General features: G+C 42.4%; 1 protein-coding gene across 7 annotated transcripts in view; it reads right to left on the bottom strand.

Moving 5' to 3' along the window:
- The window catches only part of LOC126094854 (uncharacterized), a 472,827-nt gene that overhangs the window by 291,389 nt on the left and 155,748 nt on the right, over positions 1 to 25,690 (bottom strand). The gene's annotated exons all lie outside the window — the stretch shown is intronic.

The following is a 25,690-nucleotide window of genomic DNA, read 5'->3' as shown; positions in this document are numbered from 1 at the left end:
ATGTTCATGTTATGTAATAGTCTGTGGTGAGACTATTAAAACTAGTTTTAGTGTTTTCCTCAGTTCAGTACAACTCTCGTGTAGTACTATCTTCATTTACAGTAGATCATATTCGCCTCAGTCAATGCGTGATGTACTTTTTTGTACAGACCACTAACATGCTGACAAATTGTGCTGTGAGACTTACTGAATTCTATTGTGGAGACAGACTTTGTGTTCTAGATGAAAGATTAACTGCCGTTACTATGTTACATTGCTAAGTAGAAAATCAAAATACAAGTGACTAAATGACTACTGAAGATAGATTGTCTGTGCGTGGTACAAATCAGGGCACCTTCTATCTAACTAGACAGTGATTAGAGCCGTTATAGTTATGATTCTGTGCCCGACATTCAGAAGTACCATCGTCTACGTAAGCATTGTCTGGCTTGTAGGTTTTTGCTAATAGTGTTTCACTTACTTTTGCCACATTAATTACCAAAAAAATGACATAATTACGGACTACAGCTCAAAAACTACTGTTACTGTGTAGTGTCAATGACAGTATTCCTCACACTTAGTGACACTAAGATTTATTTCAGAAAAAACGTCATCTTACGTCTTTTTGGTATAACAACGTCGACACTGTACCGAAACTCTGTTAATTATTATATTCCTTAACAAGTAACTCAAATAGTAACTATACCCTGTTCCATAACAAAATTGTACGTATGGTAAACAATAAACTCTACCAATGCAAAAAGAAATGTCAGATATGTAATGAGATCCTTGAATACCATGTTCAGTGTATCATCGTATAACTTAGCACCGCACAATGCTAGCGTGCTTGCTAGTTTGTTAGTTAAAGTTCTATGATTCGTTTACACTGCAGAAGGGAGAATCTCTCACCTTTGGTTTATTAGTGTTTATTTATGAAACATGGTAGACAGATATTTATTGGAATTGCAGTTTTCTGTCAGTACCATTACCTATTCAACGACTAATTGTAACCAAAGTGCAAATTTAGTACCAATTTTTATAGATGACTCATACTAATTTGTTTTTGTTTTCTAAATTTTATACTGATAAGCTACACGGAGATTAGATGTCATCATGGTTCAGCAGATAGACCCTCAGAGTGATCCAAATGTGAACCTGATAGGTCTTATAGGGGGTCCATATTTGGCAAGTAAAACAATTATTATCAGACATAATATTAGAGAGAATTGCGATTGAATGTAGCAACATATTCAGCCTATTAAGAAACGTGATAGTGGTGTAATAGTAATATCACCAAAACTGGACGACATGAATGCTGCACTTGAGCTGCCTGCAGACAGACACAGTGTCAGAGCGCCTGCCTCAGGGAGCCACTAGCGACACCACAGCAGTTAGAGCCGTGCACAGCCTGCTCGCCTTCGCTGGTGTTTACCTTTGAGTGTCCGCCTGCTCTCTGCATTTGGACCCTCCTCAGGATCGATGACGTAGTCATCGTCGTCTGCTATGCTGTCGCCGTCGTCGTCATCAGCGTCTCTGTTTTCTCCTACTTCTTCCACCACTTCGTCGCCATCGTCTGCAGCAGCGAGCGGCGTGCAGTACGCCACGAGCAACACACCAGCAATCAGCAGGACGAGGCCTCCCTTCATGGCTGCAATGGTCTCTACACTGGGTGCCGTGCTACAAGTGTCACTACGGAGCTCACCGGCCTCCTATTATACTGCAGTGGGGCGCTTATCACGCGACTCGTAGAAGGCAAGCGCAGCTACACAGCGCTTACGTCAAACTCCACAATCAGCCGTATTGTTGTCATATCTTAAAGGCTGAATTATCTTGCTGGACATGGTATGAATCTTGAGGTTGAAAGCACTAACAGACGTAAAACAAAACTGTAAACACTATATCTGATAAATACAGCACAACCAAGAAAACTAATCATGTACCTGAAAGTTTATACACATGAATTACGATCGTCTTCCATTCATAAGAACAGCAATATAGAAGGGAAATCACTCACTTTAAGAACTAATTTAAAAAGTACAGGAATTTATTCAATAATAGTTAATGTCATCCTCGTTCTCGTTACATTGGGTTATCATGCTGCACATTTAGCTAGAATTTTTCAATATTATGTATTACAATTCTCCGATTATATATGTCAGAATTCGTTATAAAATTTTATCAATTATTAAAGTTTTGTTTTGTTCTCTTTACAATGAATCTTACGTTCATATAGTGCAACCTATCTATTCATTTAAGAGGCTTCCCAAATTCTTTATACTATAAACCATGCAGAAGAATAGACTTGTGAACACCAGTACTGATGTTTGGGCCCCTAGACTATGTTCCATATTAGGAATTTTCTTTCCCCTTTTTCGTATTGCTACTTCCATTGTGACAAATAATAGCAACATTGATAACTATGAATTAAGATTCACATCCATATTACCTGGAGCCATTCTCTCAGCTTTATTTAATAATTATTCACAATTTTTGTGTACAGGCTATTGCAAAATGAAACACGTACACCATTTTATATCAGTACAAATACCTATCAAAATCTGAGGAGACGTTAACTACATAAGAGTTATAAATAATTAAACTTTCTCATCATCCAACACCCAGAACTGACACAACGTCGGCTTGAAGTGAGACTCACCCAGAATGCATACAATGTGGCTCGAAACGAATGCGTGCTGTCAGTAAATGAAAGCTGCTGTCTGCTTCCTGGTATGGAAGTATACGTCTTGCCATGCATTGTTTATGCATGACAGACCAGGAGACCAAGGATGCCAGTCAAGAATGTATACATTCTTAAGTTTTTTATGGTATGAACTGCTGTATGGCGGCTTTCATTCTCATATTCCATTAGGTAATTAATTCATAAAGGGTATGAGTAATTTGATTATCATGTACACCCCGTACTGCTATACAATTAATGATATGGTGATTACAGGCCCCAATCTTCTGCACTTGACTTTGTTCCCATCTGAGACATAAAGATGGATATAATTAGTTCACAAAGTCTTCAAAATATAGTTTTAATCAGCGGCTGTGTGACACAAAGTGCAGCTTACCTCTCGGTCGGATTAATTTCCTTTCCTTAATCCATGTTGTAGTGTACTACAAGGTATATCAAAAGTTTCAACGGCCCACCTAAGCAACACACCTCCATCAACAACTTGTTTTACATCTTCAAGATCTCCTGCAGTCCATTATCTACCTGTCTGAAACATAAAAATGACCGTTGGGTCAGTGAAGATCAATGGACAATGATAGTCAATTATCAATGACGACAACTGTATATACATAAAAGATAAATGTGCGTATACTGTTAACAACGTCTCTTTAGCGCCTTTGGAAATAAGACAATTAATAAACTGCATACCTAAAACGATTTTATATTCCTTTCACATTTACTTAAATGTTTAACTGAAACATATCACTGTATGTTCACTCTCGAGAAAACCGCCAGTAATGCACCTTACTAAACAGTTGTCACCATTCTCCCACCTGACAGAGCTGGTTGGCAAATCCCATCACGTGGTCAACCCAAACATTGTGGGACGCTATTGTCCTTCGCGATTCGTAATAGAAGGTGTAAAGCAGGAATTCTGTTGTCTGTCAACAAAAAAGTGTTGGTAGTTGGGGTCCAGACAGTCTTCTGGTGTATCACCCTCTAAACGTCTGTCAACTCGATCTAGTGTGCTAATGGTTACAGAAAGTAGAAGTACTAACTACTGACGATGATTTGCCTTCCATCATCTAATTCACAGTATTCCATGTGATGTAAGCGCCTTTTCAGTTTATATATGTCAGAATTATATGTGTAATGTGTGTAGCCTGCAGCAATCCATTTTTTATCTCTAGCATCTTTCAGTGAAACTATCATAAGACTGATGTAGAAAAGAAATTGTATGTAATAAAGACATTAAAAAATTTTGAGAAATATATAATTGGAAAGTAATAAGAATATCCATTACTGACGTCCAATTCATGTTGCACAATAAAGTGTATTTCACAGAGAGAGTGATAACTGCTCTCTGTGTTTTTTTGTCAATAACAGTTTTGCTACTAAGAGTTCTTGTAAAAGAAAGCTGACTTTATTGTTCAATTATTTTTAAATTCCTTTCTTGGCAACTACTACACTAGGTATGCATGTGATTGACAGTATATCGGTAGCAACGTGTCTGCTGGACTGTTATGCACTGTAACAGACAGTGAAGCTTTGTGGTTCACCATAACGAAGAGGCTAGTAATCTCTATGATTATGTTACTGACCATATTTACAGATATAGAATCGAAGTGTTTCAAGTCTACATAGGAGATACCCTAAGAATGACCTGTTCAGCACTTTTTAGCATATTACTCAATTACTAACGTTAAATAGAACTATCTGTGGTATTAAATATGTACAAGCAATGGGGCAGATACAGTCACAGACGTGATTGCCCCATGGGCACTGCAACACAAACGCAAAAATGTCTGAACTGGTAGGCATCTAATATAGACACCTAGTAACCAGCAAAATCCTAATAAAACGTTGCAGACCATGTATTAACTGAGAGTTCAGAGATTTTCTCCATCCACTTATGTACTCTTCTGGCAATCCAAGTGACTGGAATGGGAAGCATCCCCATGATGTGGTGCTATGCTAAGTATCACTCCCTACAGTGCAGTATGAATTGCATATGCAGATGTGGATGCTGCTGAAATATTGTCTGCACACTTTACAGATATTGTTATTTATAGAAACATGTTAATTTTGTTATCGTAGTTTCATAACTAGTGAGTAGAATCGTCTTTTTTCTCTCACATAAGGTACTGCTTTAGATCTATTAATTCAAAATGTCGTATAATAGTTCCAGATGATAACTGTCATAGCCGAAAATAATTTTTGTTTCATGTCTGAATGTACATCGAAGTGTTCGCCTGCAGTTATATATGTAGATTTGAAAATCATTTAGTAACGGGAAGAGCATTGGAATTGCGGCTGTTATAAGTTCTTCTTTCCATTGCTTTTCCGGCAGATTCAGTATCATGTTGCTCCATGTACCACAATCCTCAATACTGTAGACAATTAGTTATTAAACCGAATGAAGGAATTGACTTTTACATCACATCAGAATAAATGAAGTAATAGAGAAATTATATTACAACACTGTATACGTTATTTATAGTCGACTACTGAAGGACTTTAAAAAATTGGAATCACCCAAATTTTCCCCATCCTCATTTATCAGCAATGACTGTGCTAGAACTTACATTTATAAGACACTGGTTAATAATCATGTATGTTTGATGCAAAGTGCAGTGGTGCTTTATTTCTCCCTTGCTACTGCAGGGTGCTAGGCAGTGAGAGTAGATTCAGACTGTGCCTCCATTTTGTGGCTCCACTTCAGGAGTGGCAACTGTGGTCAGCTCTGGAAGCAGCGCCAGACCTGGCATTTGATCTGGTTCTGACTTTGGCTGCACCATGTCAGCTGCCTGCCCATGCGTGTTTGGTGTGGTCCGCTCAGGCATGAGCACCTACTTAATGGTAATCAACACATGTGGTGTTACAGTGATACGTGCTTACATTCCTGTTACATCAGAAAATTTCAGCCACACATTCTTACACTTGCTACATCACTACGCTTCCCTTTGATGTGCAAAACGTGTATGTAAGAAGTAGATGACAAAAAGATGAGTGGTCTGTTTTGTTTGGAATAAAAGTTATCATACAAGTCAGGAACACTAGTCTAGCCAATAAGTGCACCCCCTGGCATACCTAGTTACATATTACGTGGCATACCTTAAGCCAGTATTTTACACCATGGTAATGTCACACAGATATGTATAAAGGAATAAACAAATGAATAAATTGCAGGAGTGTATTTGTTAAACGTCGAAAAGATAATTTTTTCTTCTTACGTTTAACATGTTTCTAAAACAGTTACTTAAATATGATAAGATTTTTAAAAGGAGTCATAGAAGCCGGCCGTGGTGGCCGAGTGGTTCTAGGCGCTACAGTCAGGAACCGCGTGACCGCTACGGTCGCAGGTTCGAATTCTGCCTCAGGCATGGATGTTTGTGGTCTCCTTAGGTTAGTTAGGTTTACGTAGTTCTAAGGTCTAGGGGACTGATGACCTCAGAAATTAAGTCCCATAGTGCTCAGAGCCATTTGAACCATTTGAACCAGTCATAGAGTTTTCATCACTTCTCTATGCCCTGATATGCAATTACCTTCATTGTGAGTACTCTATGAGTTCTCTATCACTGAATAATATACTTCGTTGTAGAGGCCACTAACATGTAGACATATTGCGCTATAAGTCTTATCGTATGTGTGCTTTAAAATCATAATTTCTGTAGCTTACTTTTTAACTCAATTGTAGAAGCAAGTTAAACAACTCAAACAAATTCGGAAAGTAGGACTAAATGAGTGCTTAATGTATGTCGTTACATATCATCAAAGTGTGTAGCACATAATACAGGTTGAATGCTATTCTAATAAGCTTTCATGTACAATGCAATAATTGTATTGTGGAGCTAGATTTCTTGTTCTATACGACAGAGGAAATGCATCAACTGTTTTTAATTTCTGAAGATAAAATACATGATTAGTAAACAAATGTACACTGTGCTGTAAGCCTTATCGTATGTGTGCTTTAAAATCATCTCTGTAGCTTACTTTTTAACTCAATTGTAGAAGCAAGTTAAACAACTTAAACAAAGTTGGGAAAGAAGAATTTAATAAATGCTCAATGTATGTCGCTACATATCATCAAAGTGTGTAGTACATAATACAGGTTGAATGCTATTCTAATAAGCTTTGATGTACAATGCAATAATTGTATTGTGGAGCTAGACTTCTTGTTGTATATTACAGAGGAAATGCATCAATTTTTTAATTCCTGAGTATAAAATACATGACTAGTGATGAAATGTACACCGCTGGTAACACAAATCGGGACACATACTGTCCAATTCGAAAGCACCTAGACTTATTAGTGAATAGTTATGACTCTATTCCCTACACCTATAATTATAGGTATAGTCAGTATTTATTTCCAGGGGGTTTCAGTAAAGGTCATCAATGAAAACTGGACTTGTAATAGAACCCCGTAAGGCAATATATAGAGTGTGTAATCGTATATAAAGTCTATTTTATTGTCAGTCATTCAATTAGTAAAATATAACATTTATCATCAAGCAGAAATCAGTCAATAAATTTCATTTGACGATGGTATCTTCATAGAGATGTGTTTCTATATGACAGTAATGTTCTTGAGAGATGACAGTGAACATTTGTGCATACATGTCGACAGTCCACGTCTTTCCAGCACGAGGTTCAGTTTCAGACAATAACGAGTTAGTGAGTGGAGATAACACCATATAATAAACGCCACGAAGAGAGGAGAAGTACCTGGAAAAGAATGTACGTTTTACTCAGTGGTGACAACAAACACACAGTTTCCACTTTGTAGCCCATCGATTGTTTTTCTTTGGTTGGAATAAAGGTATGAGTTTAATGCTGTATGTCTCGTCGACAGCTAGGATCGCTGGACATGGAGTATTGCTCCGATTTTATTTTTACTGGAACTGAAGGAAGCGGGGTGGCCATTTTAAGGTATCATTCTTGTATTCGCCTAAACGAACTGTGAAGCTACAGAAAATCAAAATCGGGATGGTGGCTCTGGAGATCAACTCGTATACCAGGACTGCAAGTCTAGTGTACTATGCCTACCCGCTCAGTGCCGTGGTGAAAATGGGAAACGAAAACAACAAGATTTCCTGAAAGCACACAGTAGGAGCGCCATGTTCAAACCTGCAACTTATTACCAGTAATCAAAAATGTATTAAATTAAGCATATTTTAAAAAAGGTCGGTTACAGAGTTGACTGTGCTCGGATACTGCACGAAACTTAACGACTTTTCCCGACACTTAGGTCTATTGATTACGACTATAGCTTCTAGAAGTTCTCTTGGCACTATCTTCTCCTTTCCCTGATAGGTGTTTGAGGGCATTGTCGGAAATTGTTGTGCCGTTTGTGTACTGTTTGAGAGCCCAGTCAACCTTAGCAATCAATGATTATTTGTAAGTATTACATCACACGGTTAATTTAATTTTGTCCTCATTACTTCAAATAAGCACCACATTGAGGATATGAGGGTAGTGGTAATAGGTCTTCACCAACCTTTGTTACTTCGACGCTTTCCTAGCTACAACACATAATGAAACGCTAGTCCTTCATGTTGTCGAGTCCCAAGCGTGGGTATTGCGAGGGATTGAGCGACACGGTTCGTGGATGGGAATTTAGCCGGTTGACCGTAGTGAGAGGGAGACTTTGATCTGGCTAAGATGTAGAAATCCCTGGTTGTCACAAGGCTAGGAAGGCGGTGGAAATTAAAGTCGTGATAACTTTAACAAATTACGGTTTATTCCATATGAGTACAGCTCGCCCTATCTGACGGTGGTTGCACTCACAGGAAAGCCAAGTCTAACACAGAGACGGTGACTGACTCCACCGTTCCGACTGCCTACTAGAAGTTCTGCCAAGCTTCCCAACACCCTACGTTAGAGTCCCGCGGCTACGCCCTGACGCACTCCAGCGACTATCTCCGGCTGCCTGCCTACAGCCCGTTCCCCAGCCCAAGTCGGCTGCCGCTATCACTCTCTAACTCAACTCCCAGAACCGCAAGACCAGACCCGACAAGACAAACCCTCAGAGCGGCGTGCTCTCGGGTTTTGTTCGCGTTTCCCCTCCGACCCCGCCAGCGCTTGGCATGACGTAGCGTCGAAGGCAACTTGCCCTTATTTGGTCTCGTTAAAACATTGTTGTTGCTATTGTTCTTCAGAGGCTGAGTGGAGGGGCAGAGACGCCTCTCCCTATATGGTCACACACTGCGTCCTGAGCCCTTCATTGGCTCCTCATGACGTAGTGCGGTCCCCACCAAGGGCCCTCTTTCTTTCTCTCTCCACTCCCAGACCTCTCTCTCTAGCCAGGAATGCTTACTGTTGCTCTTCTTAATTGATTGCTTATCATGAGCCCCTACACAGACCTTCGTTTGTATCTGCTGGCTGTTTGCTTTCTTATCGAGCACCCAGCTGCCCAGCGGTTTGAGCGCCGCCTCGGCTGGCCCTTCGGCCACGCCTGGCGTCCCACGCTACAACTTTAACTTCTTCCTACGTACTATTTTTAAGGTACTGCATTTTAGACTTGGCTTGTTCCTGCGGTTACAACACCTCCCCCGCCAGGGAAATTGGCGTTACTCCTCAGAGTAGCGTCAATTGAGGTTCTCTCATTTTAATTGGTTACATTTTCTTTTGTTACATATATTACACTTCATATGTTTTCTTTTTCTTTCATATACACTTAATTTCATCTGAGACACAAACATTTTACACATACATTTGTCAAGATACACTTTTTCTTCTTTTCTTTTTTTTTTTCTTTCGTCTACATTCGTTACATTTAATTCCATTTAGTTCTTTGTTAGACACAATCATTTTATACATACATTTCTCAAGATACACATTTTTTTTTCTTTTACATCATTGATACAATTACAATCGAGGTACATTTTTAAACATTGATGCAAAATACCACTTTCATTCAACATTGGTAATTACAAGTACGTACAGTTTCATAAAACATGGACAAAACACTAAAATTGATTACACCTTTTTATAAGACACTTTTAATATATTCTTATCTTTTTATTTCACTTAACGCCTGTTTCTGAACAGGACTGACTCTTCTTGGTTTCTACCGCATCTTTCGTATATTACCACTTCGTCAGTTTCTTTATTAGCTTGTCTTCTACTTAAGCTAGTCTCCGGATATTGATTTACTATGGTGTTTCTTATACATACTTTTCCACAACAGTTACTATCGTCAAAGTACTTCCATAAACTTTTGAAGCATTCTTTACAGCAGTTACAATTTCTACAACAGCATGTTATTACAATAACAATTACTATTGCTATAGCTATGTATGTAGTGACTGAGTAATGGGTAAGGTATCTGGAGTATTTTAGTTCTTCCTCCTGCCTTTCTGCCATCCGCTGGACATCGTCCAACCTTTTCCCAGCGACTTTCAAGTCGTCCAATTGGGTTACTACCTGCTCCAATGGTAAATCTAAAGTTAGCATTGAGACGTTCTTCTTTTCTTCGTTTACTACACAACAGTCAAACTCTAAATTAATTTGAGGTATGATATCCTTTTTCGTTACGTTACTATGAATTACTCTATCTGTTTGTATGAACACTCTCGTTCCATACCCTTTACATTTGCTATAAAAGCTTATCTTTCCTACCCCTTTCATTAATAAGTCTTTCGGGGGTTCCTTTCCACATAATACTGTCAGTCCTTCTTCCTTCGGAGCTACATATAGCCATTCATTACTGTTTAGATGGGTCCAAAGGCTCTGATTTAGTGCGACTATTTTTCGCACACAATCTTCCGGAATTTCTCTTACCGGTTGTAATAATTTGGCTTCGCATTCCTCATGGTCGAATGTCGATAGCAATGCAAATGACTGTCTGCACAGTCTTCTGTTCTTACTCAATTCTTTACATTTTAAATCATCCGCGGAAAGTTTCGCGTACTGCCTTTTGGATTCATCTATCAGTAGAAATTCCTTCTCTGGCTGTATGTATATGTACCTTCCTTTCATATTTGGGATCTCCTTTGGTAATGGGAGAACTCTGTACAAATTGAAATTATTATTATCTATTAAGGGGATATTAATTACATACCCTAGTATGCTACCGGAAATGAACACATCTAAGTCAATTATTCTTAACAAGAGGTAGCCTGATGACTCCGCGAGAGGAACAGGAAACTTCACGTCCTTTAATTCGTCTCGGATTAAACTTAGATACTTCACAATTTGCACTGGGTTAATTATGTGAGGCTGAAGTATTCCTTTTTGAGCATTTACAATGGCATTTATCATTTGCTCATACTCTTCCTCGATTTGGCCAAACACTGCCGCTAATTGTAATACTTGTTCCGTTACAGTGGCAAAAGTTGCTACTCGTTTGAAACCTATATCTGTCTCCTTCACGTATTCTTTCATGAACCTTTCGAGTCTCTGCATGCCTGTTCTTAGAATGTGTTCGTTTGATTCTAGTGTATACACTGTTCTGTTTACTCCTGCTAATGTGGCCCTTACCACTGCCACCTGTTCCTTAGTTAACCTCAGCAACCCTTCAGAATTTCTTTCCATAGCATCTATTCTTTCCTTATAGTATGCTGCGTCTGCTTCGTCCAATGTTCCGAACAGTATTTTACTTACCTGTCCGACGAAGTTGAATACTCCTCTCTTTCTTCTGGTTTCGTGTTTTGTGAGTTGCTGTACGAGTTGCTGTAGCCCTGTAATCTTTTCAACGTGATGTGTAACTTGCTGATCTAATACCCTACATTCTATTAATCCAATGTTTAATTGTTTCAATGTGTCACGGCACCGCTGCACCGCTGCCTTACCGTACCTCTCGGCTTTTTGGAATCTTTCTGTTATTACATCTAAATTAACATATGTAACTATTCTCCATGTGGTACTGTATATCTCTATTTGTCCTACGTGATCGTAATAGAGTCCTGATGAGCTGGGTATTGAGGTCACTTTAAAATCGTTCGTTTCGTATTCTGATGCAACGAAGTTGTATGTTGCTATCACTATGATGAGTTGCATCACTTGCCACTTGAGTGCCATACCTGAAATTTTAAAAGAACTGTTTCAGCCTGTTGGCATGTACTTTCGTTTCTTTATTTCTCTTAACTCTTATAACTACGTTAGGACCTTCCACTTTTAATACTTCAAATGGACCTCTCCATTGCGAATCTAGTTTCCGAGATCTACCACGTCTCACTGATTCGTCGTGTAATAACACATTGTCCCCTACATTAAATTCTTTTGGGTTCTGTTTCAAATCATACTGTCCCTTACTGATTACCTTACTTTTTATAATAGAATCCCTAGCCACTCTATGGGCTTCCTGCATTCTTGCTCTTAGCTTATTTACATACGAATCATAATCGTAACTTACCTGCAGTGTTTCTTGCTGCAGTACTCCTGGTATGTTAACCTTTCTTCCGTACATTAACTCAGATGGTGTATAACCTGTGCTGCTGTGTGGTGTAGTGTTGAATACAAAAATTGCATACGGTACCCATTTGTCCCATGAACTTTGATCTCCAGTTACAAAATGTCTGAGATATTCTACAATTGTTCTATGGCTCCTTTCTAGAGCACCATTTGACTCAGGGTGGTACGCTGTGGTATTTATACGTTTTACCTTCAACAATTTACATACACTTTTAAACACATCACTCAGAAAATTCGATCCTTGATCTGTTAACAAAACTGATGGAATCCCATATCTTAGTACTATATTTTCCACAAATGCTTCTGCTACAGTTTCCGCGTCTTGCTTATCAATCGGGACTGCTACTGTGAATTTACTCAGATCGTCTTGGAACGTTAGCATGTATCTTTTCCCTGTACTAGATACATCTAGTGGACCCACTATATCCATTGCACATTTTTCAAATATTGTCTCAGCTGTGTCTGTAATTTCTAATGGCAACCTTGTTTTCATCTGTGTATTTTTGTTCTTTTGGCATGATGGACACTTTCTAATATAATTTTCAATGTCTCGCTTCATTCCGCGCCACTGCTTGTACGCTTTTATCCTCTCGAATGTCCTATGCATTCCCTGGTGCCCTCCCAAAGGATTATCGTGCATCTCCTTTAATATGCTTTCCTTTTCTTCGGGGCTAATTTCCTCACTACCATTGGTTTCCTGCTTTATTTCACCTGACACTTGCGCTTGCCGCACGTTTACGGAACTCTGTTCCGCCTTTGCTTGTGCTACGGAGGTTCTTTCCGCCTCCACATTTCGCTTTGAAATTCTCTCTTCCTTTTCTTCCTGCCTTATCCGGCTTAACGCGTCTGCATTACTGTTTAGCCTTCCTGGCTTATATACTACCTCGTAGTCGTACTCTTCGAGCTTCAGTCTCCACTTCAAGAGCCTCGAACTCGGATCCTTTACACTGAAAATCCATGTTAGTGGCTTATGGTCTGTCACCACTGTGAATTTTCGCCCATACACGTATGGCCTAAACTGCTTTACCGCGTACACTATAGCCAACAACTCTTTTTCCGTTGTACTATAGTTCAGCTCTGCTTTGTTCAGTGCTCTGGATGCTTATGTAATCGGCAAGTCTTCGCCAATCTTTTTCCCTTGCGATAACACGGCTCCCAACGCTGCGTTACTCGCATCCGTTGTGATTATAAACGGTTTCGTAAAGTCAGGATACTGAAGTAACGGAGGATTCACTAATTTCTCTTTCAGTTCCTCGAACGCATTCTTTTGTCGTTCTCCCCATTGGTACTCTACTCCTTTCTTTAGGAGCTCATGGAGAGGTTTCGCAATTTTGCTGAAATTGGCAATGAAACGTCGATAGTACCCTATCAATCCTAGAAACCCTTTTAGTTCTTTTGTTGTTCTCGGCTGTGGGAAGAACTTCACCTTCTCCACCTTTGCCATATCCGGTGATATTCCCTTGTCCGTGATACAATGACCTAGGAATATTACCTCCTTCCTCAGAAATTCACACTTGTCTGGCTGCAACTTCAGGTTATGCTCTCGCAACCTGTCAAATATTTCCCGGAGTTTTTCGTTATGCTCTTTCAGGTTTCTCCCATAACATACTACACTCCTGGAAATGGAAAAAAGAACACATTGACACCGGTGTGTCAGACCCACCATACTTGCTCCGGACACTGCGAGAGGGCTGCACAAGCAATGATCACACGCACGGCACAGCGGACACACCAGGAACCGCGGTGTTGGCCGTCGAATGGCGCTAGCTGCGCAGCATTTGTGCACCGCCGCCGTCAGTGTCAGCCAGTTTGCCGTGGCATACGGAGCTCCATCGCAGTCTTTAACACTGGTAGCATGCCGCGACAGCGTGGACGTGAACCGTATGTGCAGTTGACGGACTTTGAGCGAGGGCGTATAGTGGGCATGCGGGAGGCCGGGTGGACGTACCGCCGAATTGCTCAACACGTGGGGCGTGAGGTCTCCACAGTACATCGATGTTGTCGCCAGTGGTCGGCGGAAGGTGCACGTGCCCGTCGACCTGGGACCGGACCGCAGCGACGCACGGATGCACGCCAAGACCGTAGGATCCTACGCAGTGCCGTAGGGGACCGCACCGCCACTTCCCAGCAAATTAGGGACACTGTTGCTCCTGGGGTATCGGCGAGGACCATTCGCAACCGTCTCCATGAAGCTGGGCTACGGTCCCGCACACCGTTAGGCCGTCTTCCGCTCACGCCCCAACATCGTGCAGCCCGCCTCCAGTGGTGTCGCGACAGGCGTGAATGGAGGGACGAATGGAGACGTGTCGTCTTCAGCGATGAGAGTCGCTTCTGCCTTGGTGCCAATGATGGTCGTATGCGTGTTTGGCGCCGTGCAGGTGAGCGCCACAATCAGGACTGCATACGACCGAGGCACACAGGGCCAACACCCGGCATCATGGTGTGGGGAGCGATCTCCTACACTGGCCGTACACCACTGGTGATCGTCGAGGGGACACTGAATAGTGCACGGTACATCCAAACCGTCATCGAACCCATCGTTCTACCATTCCTAGACCGGCAAGGGAACTTGCTGTTCCAACAGGACAATGCACGTCCGCATGTATCCTGTGCCACCCAACGTGCTCTAGAAGGTGTAAGTCAACTACCCTGGCCAGCAAGATCTCCGGATCTGTCCCCCATTGAGCATGTTTGGGACTGGATGAAGCGTCGTCTCACGCGGTCTGCACGTCCAGCACGAACGCTGGTCCAACTGAGGCGCCAGGTGGAAATGGCATGGCAAGCCGTTCCACAGGACTACATCCAGCATCTCTACGATCGTCTCCATGGGAGAATAGCAGCCTGCATTGCTGCGAAAGGTGGATATACACTGTACTAGTGGCGACATTGTGCATGCTCTGTTGCCTGTGTCTATGTGCCTGTGGTTCTGTCAGTGTGATCATGTGATGTATCTGACCCCAGGAATGTGTCAATAAAGTTTCCCCTTCCTCGGACAATGAATTCACGGTGTTCTTATTTCAATTTCCAGGAGTGTATGTCGTCCAAATAGACAAAACATTTAACACCCTGTAAACCTGCCAATACTGTGTTCATTAGTCTCTGGAAACATCCTGGGGCTCCCTTCAGTCCCATCGGCATTCTTTTGTATTCGTAATGTTGATAGTTTGAGCTGAATGTCGTTTTCTCTCTGTCCTTCTCGTCCGTCAATATTTGATGGTACCCGCTTGCAAGGTCAAGCGTCGAGAAGTACTTGGCTTGCCCTAATTGATCCAAGATATCGGAGATATTCGGCAGTGGAAATGCATCGCCTACCGTGATGTCATTTAATTGTCGGTAGTCCACTACTATTCTCCATTTCTGCTTGCCGCTGGCATCTAACTTCTTTGGAACTAACAGTAACGGTGCGTTCCATGCGCTCTTGCTTTCGACAATTATGTCATCCTTCAGCATTTGTTCTATTTGCTCTTTTAGCACTTCCTTTTGCGCTTCAGGGATCCTGTACGGTCTAGCGTTCACTACTTTCCCCGCGTGTTCCGGCGCAATCGGTATTCTATGTTTCACTGCAGAAGTATAGGACAATTTGTCCCCCGGCAGATGAAATACATCTCCGTACTCCGTGCAGACCTCTGCTAGAGCGCTCTTTTCTTCGCCGTTCAAATGATCCACTCTGAGTTGCCTTCGCAACACACTAGCACGACTTTCCGTTTTACCTACTGCCTCAGTGCTACATCTCACTTCGCGTACTTTCGCTATTCGTTCTAACTCTTCCGCTATTAATCTGACATTTCCTAATCGAACTCTGTCCTCTGACACGTTCAATGCACTTACTATGCATTTCCCATTTCTCACTTTTACTAAGGACTCAGGTACATGCACCCCTTGTGCAATCTCCTGCCTTGGTATGACCATTTCTCGTTCGATTCCCCGTGGTACCTTTCCGTCCACTTTCAACAACATTATTCTTTCTTCCCGGGGCCCTATCTCCCCGCCTATTTCTGAATCTGCTTCTATCTCTTGTCCCTTTGGTTCTTCCTCTACTACTAAGGGTATATCTCGCCCTTTTAGTCTTATCAATTTACCCGCATAGTCCAGCTTGACTCTATGCTGTGTCAAGAAATTTCTCCCTATCAATCCGTCGTACGGAATGTCTAGCCCTCTACCGTACACGTGAAATTTCTGTCTCACCTTTTCAGATTCGTCTATACTTAAGTTTATTTGTACCGTGCCCATAGTGCTAACAACTTCACTCGTCACACCCTTCAACCGAAGCTTTTCTGTTTCATTGATCCCAAGCATACTCTTTACCGGAATACTCGTCCGCTTTAGCAAACACAATTGTGCTCCTGTGTCTATTAATAACTTTAAATACTTCTTTAGTTCTACACAGTACAATACGACCACGTCGTTTTCTGTTGCACAGTCGATTACCCTCACTGTGGGCTTACCTATCGCAACAAGGCCCGACTGCGCGGCCTTGCCGCCTCTTAGTTTCCCTGTACCACCTTTCCTGTTTTACTCGATACTGGCACCCTGCCTTTTCTCCAGGCGTGCCAGGGCCCTTCGTGGCAATCTTTCGCGTAGTGGCCCTGCCGCTTACACTTGAAACATGCGACATCTTTTACTCTCGTACACGGAACTCCGCAGTTCCCCGGTAAATTACACTGTGGACATCTCCACTCTCGTAACCCTCCATCGGTTTCTCTGTGATTCCCTCTGAATTCCCTGATATCTATCGGGTGAACTTTCCTTAACCGCACCCTGCATTCCATGTCTGTGTGTCCCGGCTTGTCACACCCATAGCAAAAATTTGTAAATTCTCTACCTGTCATGGTTCGTACTCTATGCTCTGGCCTGCTTTTCCTACACTTGCTCGCTATGTGACCTCTCAGCCCACAATTAAAACATTTCAACTCTTTACTTTCTCTCGCGCTTTTTACAGCTTCCTTATTTCGAGTGTACGTTACCCTCGGGGCTAGTCCCCGCTCTCTCATGGACAATATCGCACTCTCTTCCTGCAGTGCCAATTCCACTGCTGCTGCCAACGTGATTTCATCGCCTCTGCTTCTCACTATTGTTTGTATTCTGTCATTACTTAAACCCTGTATAAAACACGCTCTTCCTAGGGAGTCAACTAGTTCTATTGCACCTTTCAAGTTTTCTCTGGCCGTAACTCTATTTACTGCTTCTCGAAAGTCTCTCTGCATTTCATCAATTCTGCTTGCCCACATTGCTATTGGTTCCCCTTGTCCCTGTCTGGCTTGGAAAATTTTACAAGCGTAATAGTCTATAGTACGCTTACTGGCATAATTCTCTTTCAAAACGTGTTTCACCTCTTGCCACGTACCTGTGCGTTCACGCACCTGCAATCTCGACCTAGCTTCACCGGTTACTTTTGCCTTAACGAACTTTAATAACGTTTCGTGTTCCTCTGGCTTTACTAATTCAAAAGCTGCATCTACGTTTTCGATAAATTCCCTTAAGTCTTTCTTGTTCCCTTCGAACACTTTCGACACAATACATAGGGCCTCTTTCACTGACATCTTACCACTAGTGGAGGATGACGCAACTTCCTTAGTTAGGGGCATCTTAACTAAGTTAACACTTTACACAACAAAATACAATATTCTTAAGACAGTTTTACAATTACCGCTTCTCTTGTGGTGCGCCGTCTGCTTTGTTCGTCCGCGTCGTCCAGCGCCGCTTCGCGCCGTCTGTGTGCTCGCGCTGTTCCGCGCTGCTCCGCGCTGTCTCTGCGCCCTCTTTGTGCCCGCGCTGTCCCGCGCTGATCCGCGCTGTCTCTGCGCCCGCGCTGCTCCGCGCTGTCTCTGTGCCCGCGCTGTCCCGCGCTGCTCCGCGCTGCTCCGCGCTGCTGCGATGCGCCGGCCGCCGCTCTGCTGGGCTGTGCCGACCCCGTCGCTCTCCTCGGCTGCCGCTGCTACGGCTGCTGCCGCTTCTGCTGCTGCTCGGCCCGGCCCTCCGGACTCGAACGCTGGCTGCTTAGGCACCTCTGTGCCTCGTCGCTCCGCGTCGCGCTGCCGCTGTCCTGCGTTGCCCTGCACCCGCGAGGACTACCTTTCTGGACTCTGACGTACTGGTGCTACTAATGCTGAAAGTTGCGAGTCGCCACAACTTCCTGCCAATTGCCACAGTCGCTGTAGCAAAATCTAATGGCTCCTATTTGCCTATTCGACTTTGTGATAACCCCACACCTGGCACCAAAAAGTTTTTATTTATGTCGCGTCCCAAGCGTGGGTATTGCGAGGTATTGAGCGACACGGTTCGTGGATGGGAATTTAGCCGGTTGACCGTAGTGAGAGGGAGACTTTGATCTGGCTAAGATGTAGAAATCCCTGGTTGTCACAAGGCTAGGAAGGCGGTGGAAATTAAAGTCGTGATAACTTTAACAAATTACGGTTTATTCCATATGAGTACAGCTCGCCCTATCTGACGGTGGTTGCACTCACAGGAAAGCCAAGTCTAACACAGAGACGGTGACTGACTCCACCGTTCCGACTGCCTACTAGAAGTTCTGCCAAGCTTCCCAACACCCTACGTTAGAGTCCCGCGGCTACGCCCTGACGCACTCCAGCGACTATCTCCGGCTGCCTGCCTACAGCCCGTTCCCCAGCCCAAGTCGGCTGCCGCTATCACTCTCTAACTCAACTCCCAGAACCGCAAGACCAGACCCGACAAGACAAACCCTCAGAGCGGCGTGCTCTCGGGTTTTGTTCGCGTTTCCCCTCCGACCCCGCCAGCGCTTGGCATGACGTAGCGTCGAAGGCAACTTGCCCTTATTTGGTCTCGTTAAAACATTGTTGTTGCTATTGTTCTTCAGAGGCTGAGTGGAGGGGCAGAGACGCCTCTCCCTATATGGTCACACACTGCGTCCTGAGCCCTTCATTGGCTCCTCATGACGTAGTGCGGTCCCCACCAAGGGCCCTCTTTCTTTCTCTCTCCACTCCCAGACCTCTCTCTCTAGCCAGGAATGCTTACTGTTGCTCTTCTTAATTGATTGCTTATCATGAGCCCCTACACAGACATTCGTTTGTATCTGCTGGCTGTTTGCTTTCTTATCGAGCACCCAGCTGCCCAGCGGTTTGAGCGCCGCCTCGGCTGGCCCTTCGGCCACGCCTGGCGTCCCACGCTACAACTTTAACTTCTTCCTACGTACTATTTTTAAGGTACTGCATTTTAGACTTGGCTTGTTCCTGCGGTTACAACAATGTTTCAATTAACATCCGTTTCATTGCCGTAAGAAATGCAGTATCTGAGAATTGGCTGATTTGACGGTTACATTTCTAGAGAACAGTTATAGACCTTAAAATATGTTTTCAAAAATTTAAAGAAAGTACCAGAAACCTAGTTGGTTAATGTATATTGTTACTTATTAGTCTAAAGGAAATAGTGTGGTTAATGACTACCGAGTTTTAACTTTCTTCCCACGATTTTCAATATTCAACCGTGTAGTTTCACTTATTTATCAGTACAGACATCTGTACTTCGTTGTTCCGCTGTCAGAAACATGCGCTTTCTGCTGGGTCTTTTGTTGAACACTGCTATATTTGGCTATGGAGGAGGCATCCAACGTCAACAAACCATTGATTGGTTACGTTCTTAAATGAAACTAAGTGAAATGTTTGAATATTTTATTTGTGGTGAGAGTGCTATGGGCGGGGTAGAACTAATAGACTGAAGGAGAAAGGAATACAAATGTTCATGGAGGGAACATGTTATTCTGGAGACCTGCACCGATGTTGTTCATGAAAAGCGCAAGAACCCTTATTAGAAGGATTTTTATGCTATTACAGGTACATTTTATCTAAAAGAAACCGTTGTTTCTGCGAGATAGGCGCATCAAATGTAAAATGGAATGAGAGAAACCAATTTCATGTTGGTCGTGACTTTACGAAGATATTTTGAAAATCTGTAATGGAAATAATGACACAAACACAATAAGGATTGGAGTACTCAAGTACAATTTCGAGAAGGGCATATCGACGATCGTCTTGTTGTTGAAGGTGTATAACACGGTAACTGAACGAAAAAGATTTTCAAATTTGATGTCGTAATAATATTCACAGTAAGACTGAACGATCATATGGTGATGACGCATCTGTTTGGGTAATTTCATTGGTTATCATTTGGAAGTAAATGAAGATGAATGACAGTTCGCACTCTTAAGACATTCTGAAAATTTGGAGTGGATACGTACCAAAAACCGGGACGAAACCAAAACGGCTGTTCTGAAAGTTCTATGAAGATTCCTTATTCTTTTGAATAATAAATCAGCATAAGAAAACTGTGACACCTTTGGAAAGACAAGTTATTCCTTCTCTTATCTGACATGTGGAAACAAGTCAGGAGGAAAGACCAAAAACAGGAGAGCGTTTCAGTCGATGAAACTCTTACTGTAACCCTAGAGGACAACTGATCACAAGTTTATGAAGTGGAGACGTATCTCTCTTCAAACATGTTCTTGCACAAAGCCGCAAGAGACATCCAGAGTCAATGAAATGACTTCTTACAATTATCGTTTGTCCGAAAATGAAAGGGGACCGTTCAGATCCAAAGCTGAGAATCATCTGCCTTTCAAATTCTGTTATTTCAGCTGCAAGACCGAAATCCATCGTTATGGTGCTACGCCTCTGAAACAGACTATATTACACCTTGAGTTTCATCAACTCAATTTGTAACAGAGAATACTCGTACGCTCGTACAGAGTATGGCCTGGAACAACACATTAACATCAGTTACACTGACCGATGATCATACACACAGTCACTCGGAGGCGCATTAATATAAGAGGTCCAATTCCAAGATAACACAGATGTGGCATTATGACGATAAGTACACAAGAAACGAAAAAAAACAGTTTAACTCCAATCAGGTGTGAAATGTCCGTGACTTCCAGGATTCCAAGCTGGGCTGTTATTGCCTCTGATCCGTGTAGCTGGTCTTGGAGACTAGGTCGGGCACTTGCCGATCATTATTCTTCCCGCAAACTGACGCTATCAGACCTTAAACGAGGCAGTAGGGCTTGCCTCCGTCATATTGAACCACTCGCGGCTTGTCGAGGTCTGTAGCAGACATCAGGAGCCAACCAAAGGCAACAACTTGCCACCACGTTCCCTCCAGCTAGCTGACAGTACCAGGGCTTGCAAAAACAACAACACACACCTTAACCAAAGGCCCTAGCTCCAGACGTATGATCAGATTGATATCGGCAACCTAAGCTCTTGGTAGTGACTGCAGAGTGCCATGCAGCCAGTATTCAGTCGGGAACTGCGCTGCTGCCACGGTCACAGGTTCGAATCCTGCCTGGGGCATTGATGTGTGTGATGTCCTTAGGTTAGTTAGGTGTAAGTAGTCCTAAGTCTAGGGGACTGATGACCTCAGATGTTAAGTCCCATAGTGGTCAGAGCCGTTTGAACCTTTAAAGCCGCCACAGCTCACACAAACTGAATGTTGACAGACAAAGGGTGTTGTTTGTATCCTCCACTCTGTGTCAGCGTTGACTTTCATCTGGCGATTAGTGCATATTACGACGATTGACTTGCCCGAATTTTGTAAACTGTGCTTCTACCTCACACAAAATGTTTCATTGTTATGCCACCTGGAGCGCCAGAATCGTTTCTATTCTTCTCAGTGTTAAACAGTGTAATTCGTATAAATATAAATATAAATATGATGCTGGCAATAATCAGAGCAAAATACCTCGGACCTTTGGAGGTGACGGAGTCCCACCTCTAACTGACAAACCAGGGACTCCTAAGATACGACTTGGCAAACAAATGATAATGAGATTGGGAGCTATTAATATCAATGAGGGCTACTCTGGGAAGAAGGTAGAGCTGGCAGAGGCTGCAAGTAAGATGGGGCTGGACGTTTTAGCTGTTAGTGACATTCGGGTAAGGGGTGAGAAAGAAGAGGAAATGGGAGAATACAAGGTCTACGTGTCAGGAGTCAAAGCAGGAATAGCACAATGGAGTGTAGGGCTTTACATGAGGAAAGAAATGGAACCCAGCATAGTTGCAATAAGGTACGTAAACGAACGACTGATGTGGATAGATTTGACAGTGTCTAGAAAGAAAATTAGGATTGTGTCAGTATATTCGCATTGTGAAGGGACAGATCAAGATAAGATGGGTAGTTTTTATAAGGCACTCAGTGATGTAGTTGTTAGAGTAAAGGACAAGGATACTGTTCTGCTCATGGGTGATTTTAACGCCAGGATTGGAAATCGAACAGAAGGGTATGAAAAGGTTATGGGTAAATTTGGAGAGGATATGGAGGCCAACAGGAATGGGAAACAACTCTTGGATTTCTGTGCCAGTATGGGCTTAGTAATCACAAACTCCTTTTTTAAACATAAGAACATTCACCGGTATACTTGGGAAGGCAGGGGAACCAGATCTGTCATTGACTATATAATAACAGATCAGGAATTCAGGAAGGCTGTGAGGGACACACGTGTATTCAGGGGATTCTTTGATGACACTGATCATTATTTAATCTGCAGTGAAATTGGGATTGTGAGGCCGAAAGTGCAGGAGGTCAGGTCCATATGTAGGAGGATAAGAGTGGAGAAACTTCAGGATAAGGAAATCAGGCACAAGTACATAAGAGCGATCTCAGAAAGGTACCAGTTAGTTGAATGTAGTCAATTACAGTCATTGGAAAAGGAATGGACAAGGTACAGTGACACAGTACTAGAAGTGGCTAAAGAATGTCTTGGAACAGTAGTGTGTAAAAGTAGGATGAAGCAAACAGCTTGGTGGAATGATACAGTCAAGGCAGCCTGTAAAAGGAAAAAGAAGGCGTATCAAAAATGGCTACATACCAGAACCCAGGTAGACAGAGAAAGTTATGTTGAAGAAAGAAACAAAGCCAAACAGATAATTGCAGCATCGAAGAAGAAATCGTGGGAAGACTTTGGAAACAGGTTGGAGACTATGGGTCAAGCTGCTGGAAAACCATTCTGGAGTGTAATTAGCAGTCTTCGAAAGGGAGGTAAGAAGGAAATGACAAGTATTTTGGACAGGTCAGGAAAACCGCTGGTGAATCCTGTGGATGCCTTGGGCAGATGGAGGGAATATTTTGAAGAGTTGCTCAATGTAGGTGAAAATGCGATCAGTAATGTTTCAGATTTCGAGGTAGAATGGGATAGGAATGATGATGGAAATAGGATCACATTTGAGGAAGTGGAAAAAATGGTCAATAGATTGCAGTGCAATAAAGCGCCTGGGGTGGATGAAATTAAGTCGGAACTCATCAAATACAGTGGAATGTCAGGTCTTAAATGGTTACACAGGATAATTGAAATGGCCTGGGAGTCGGGACAGGTTCCATCAGACTGGACAAAATCAGTAATCACACCAATCTTTAAACATGTAAACAGAAAAGATTGTAACAACTACAGAGGTATCTCTTTAATCAGGGTTGTGGGTAAAATATTCTCAGGTATTGTTGAAAGGAAAGTGCGAGTATTAGTTGAGAACCAATTGGATGAAAATCAGTGTGGGCTTAGGCATCTTAGAGGTTGTCAGGACCAGATCTTTAGCTTACGGCAAATAATGGAGAAGTGTTATGAGTGGAACAGGGAATTGTATCTATGCTTTATAGATCTAGAAAAGGCGTATGACCGGGTTCCTAGGAGGAAGTTATTGTCTGTTCTACAAGATTATGGAATAGGAGGCAAACTTTTGCAAGCAATTAAAGGTCTTTACATGGATAGTCGGGCGGCAGTTAGAGTTGACGGTAAATTGAGTTCATGGTTCAGAGTAGTTTCAGGGGTAAGACAAGGCTGCAACCTGTCTCCATTGTTGTTCATATTATTTATGGATCATATGTTGAAAACAATAGACTGGCTGGGTGAGATTAAGATATGTGAACACAAAATAAGCAGTCTTGCATATGCGGATGACTTAGTTGTGATGGCAGATTCGATTGAAAGTTTGCAAAGTAATATTTCAGAGCTAGATCAGAAATGTAAGGACTATGGTATGAAGATTAGCATCTCCAAAACGAAAGTAATGTCAGTGGGAAAGAAATATAAACGGATTGAGTGCCAAATAGGAGGAACAAAGTTAGAACAGGTGGACGGTTTCGAGTACTTAGGATGCATATTCTCACAGGATGGCAACATAGTGAAAGAACTGGAAGCGAGGTGTAGCAAAGCTAATGCAGTGAGCGCTCAGCTACGATCTACTCTCTTCTGCAAGAAGGAAGTCAGTACCAATACTAAGTTATCTGTGCACCGTTCAATCTTTCGACCAACTTTGTTGTATGGGAGCGAAAACTGGATGGATTCAGGTTACCTTATCAACAAGGTTGAGGTTACGGATATGAAAGTAGCTAGGATGATTGCAGGTACTAGTAGATGGGAACAATGGCAGGAGGGTGTCCACAATGAGGAAATCAAAGAAAAACTGGGAATGAACTCTATAGATGTAGCAGTCAGGGCGAACAGGCTTAGATGGTGGGGTCATGTTACACGCATGGGAGAAGCAAGGTTACCCAAGAGACTTATGGATTCAGCAATAGAGGGTAGGAGGAGTCGGGGCAGACCGAGGAGAAGGTACCTGGATTCGGTTAAGAATGATTTTGAAGTAATAGATATAACATCAGAAGAGGCACCAATGTTAGCACTGAATAGGGGATCATGGAGGAACTGTATAAGGGGGGCTATGCTCCAGACTGAACGCTGAAAGGCATAATCAGTCTTAAATGATGATGATGATGATTTAAAAAATCTCCGTCAGTGTAGTTTGTTTCACTTGTTTCTTCTTATTTGTAACTTTTCTTGTGGATGCTGCATATAAGTTTTTTTAAATACTAAAGAAGTTTTCAGTAGGAAGATGGTGTACTCTTTATTTCAGTACCATAATAGGTTCACTGAATACTGAATGCCTACTATTTTTTGTAGCCCATCCTATGAGCCACTCGCTGAATTTTGTAAGGAGGAATGGACGACTTGGTCGTGGTTTTCTCAGCCGCCACTGTGGACATATCATTGAAATAACTAGTATGTACGTTTAACATTTCAGAGGTTTCAGATGTAACCCATCTGCTAAAGGAATTCTTTGCGATACAAAGTTTTCTGTGTGCTCTATTTGACCCGACGAAAGCACTAGTGATTTCTAAGACGGTATATAAGTACGTATGTGTAACGAGTGTGTGGAACTTGACCAAATGAAACCGCATTTGCGCATATGCGCATATGAATGCGATTAGATGAGAGCCAGCTTAGGACGTTGAGATGTTATGTCTCCACCTACAACTCAGAGCTGACTATACTCCCTTTCAAGTTGAGCACCCCACATTACGGTGCACGAGTCATCCACAATTCCATCTCTAGACAGAACAGCGTTCCGCACTTCCCACTTGAATCTCATCTTCAGATACGCATCATGTGTTTACAGATATGATCGAAAACGTTTTTTCGTTAAAAGTATGTTACAAATATAGCCAAAGTGACAAGTTCTCAACTGTTTTTACTTATCTTCGAATCACGAGAAACTATCTGCCATTCCATCATTTACCTTTCCGCAAAAAATCGGTACCGAACGAGACTGTCTGTTTCTAAGCCGTTCTGAGAACGCTGAAATTTTTGGCTGC

The sequence above is a fragment of the Schistocerca cancellata genome, chromosome 8, assembly GCF_023864275.1.
Source record: "Schistocerca cancellata isolate TAMUIC-IGC-003103 chromosome 8, iqSchCanc2.1, whole genome shotgun sequence".
Classification (NCBI taxonomy): domain Eukaryota; kingdom Metazoa; phylum Arthropoda; class Insecta; order Orthoptera; family Acrididae; genus Schistocerca; species Schistocerca cancellata.
Note: the sequence above shows the minus strand (reverse complement) of the source record. Positions and strands in the feature narration are given on the sequence as shown.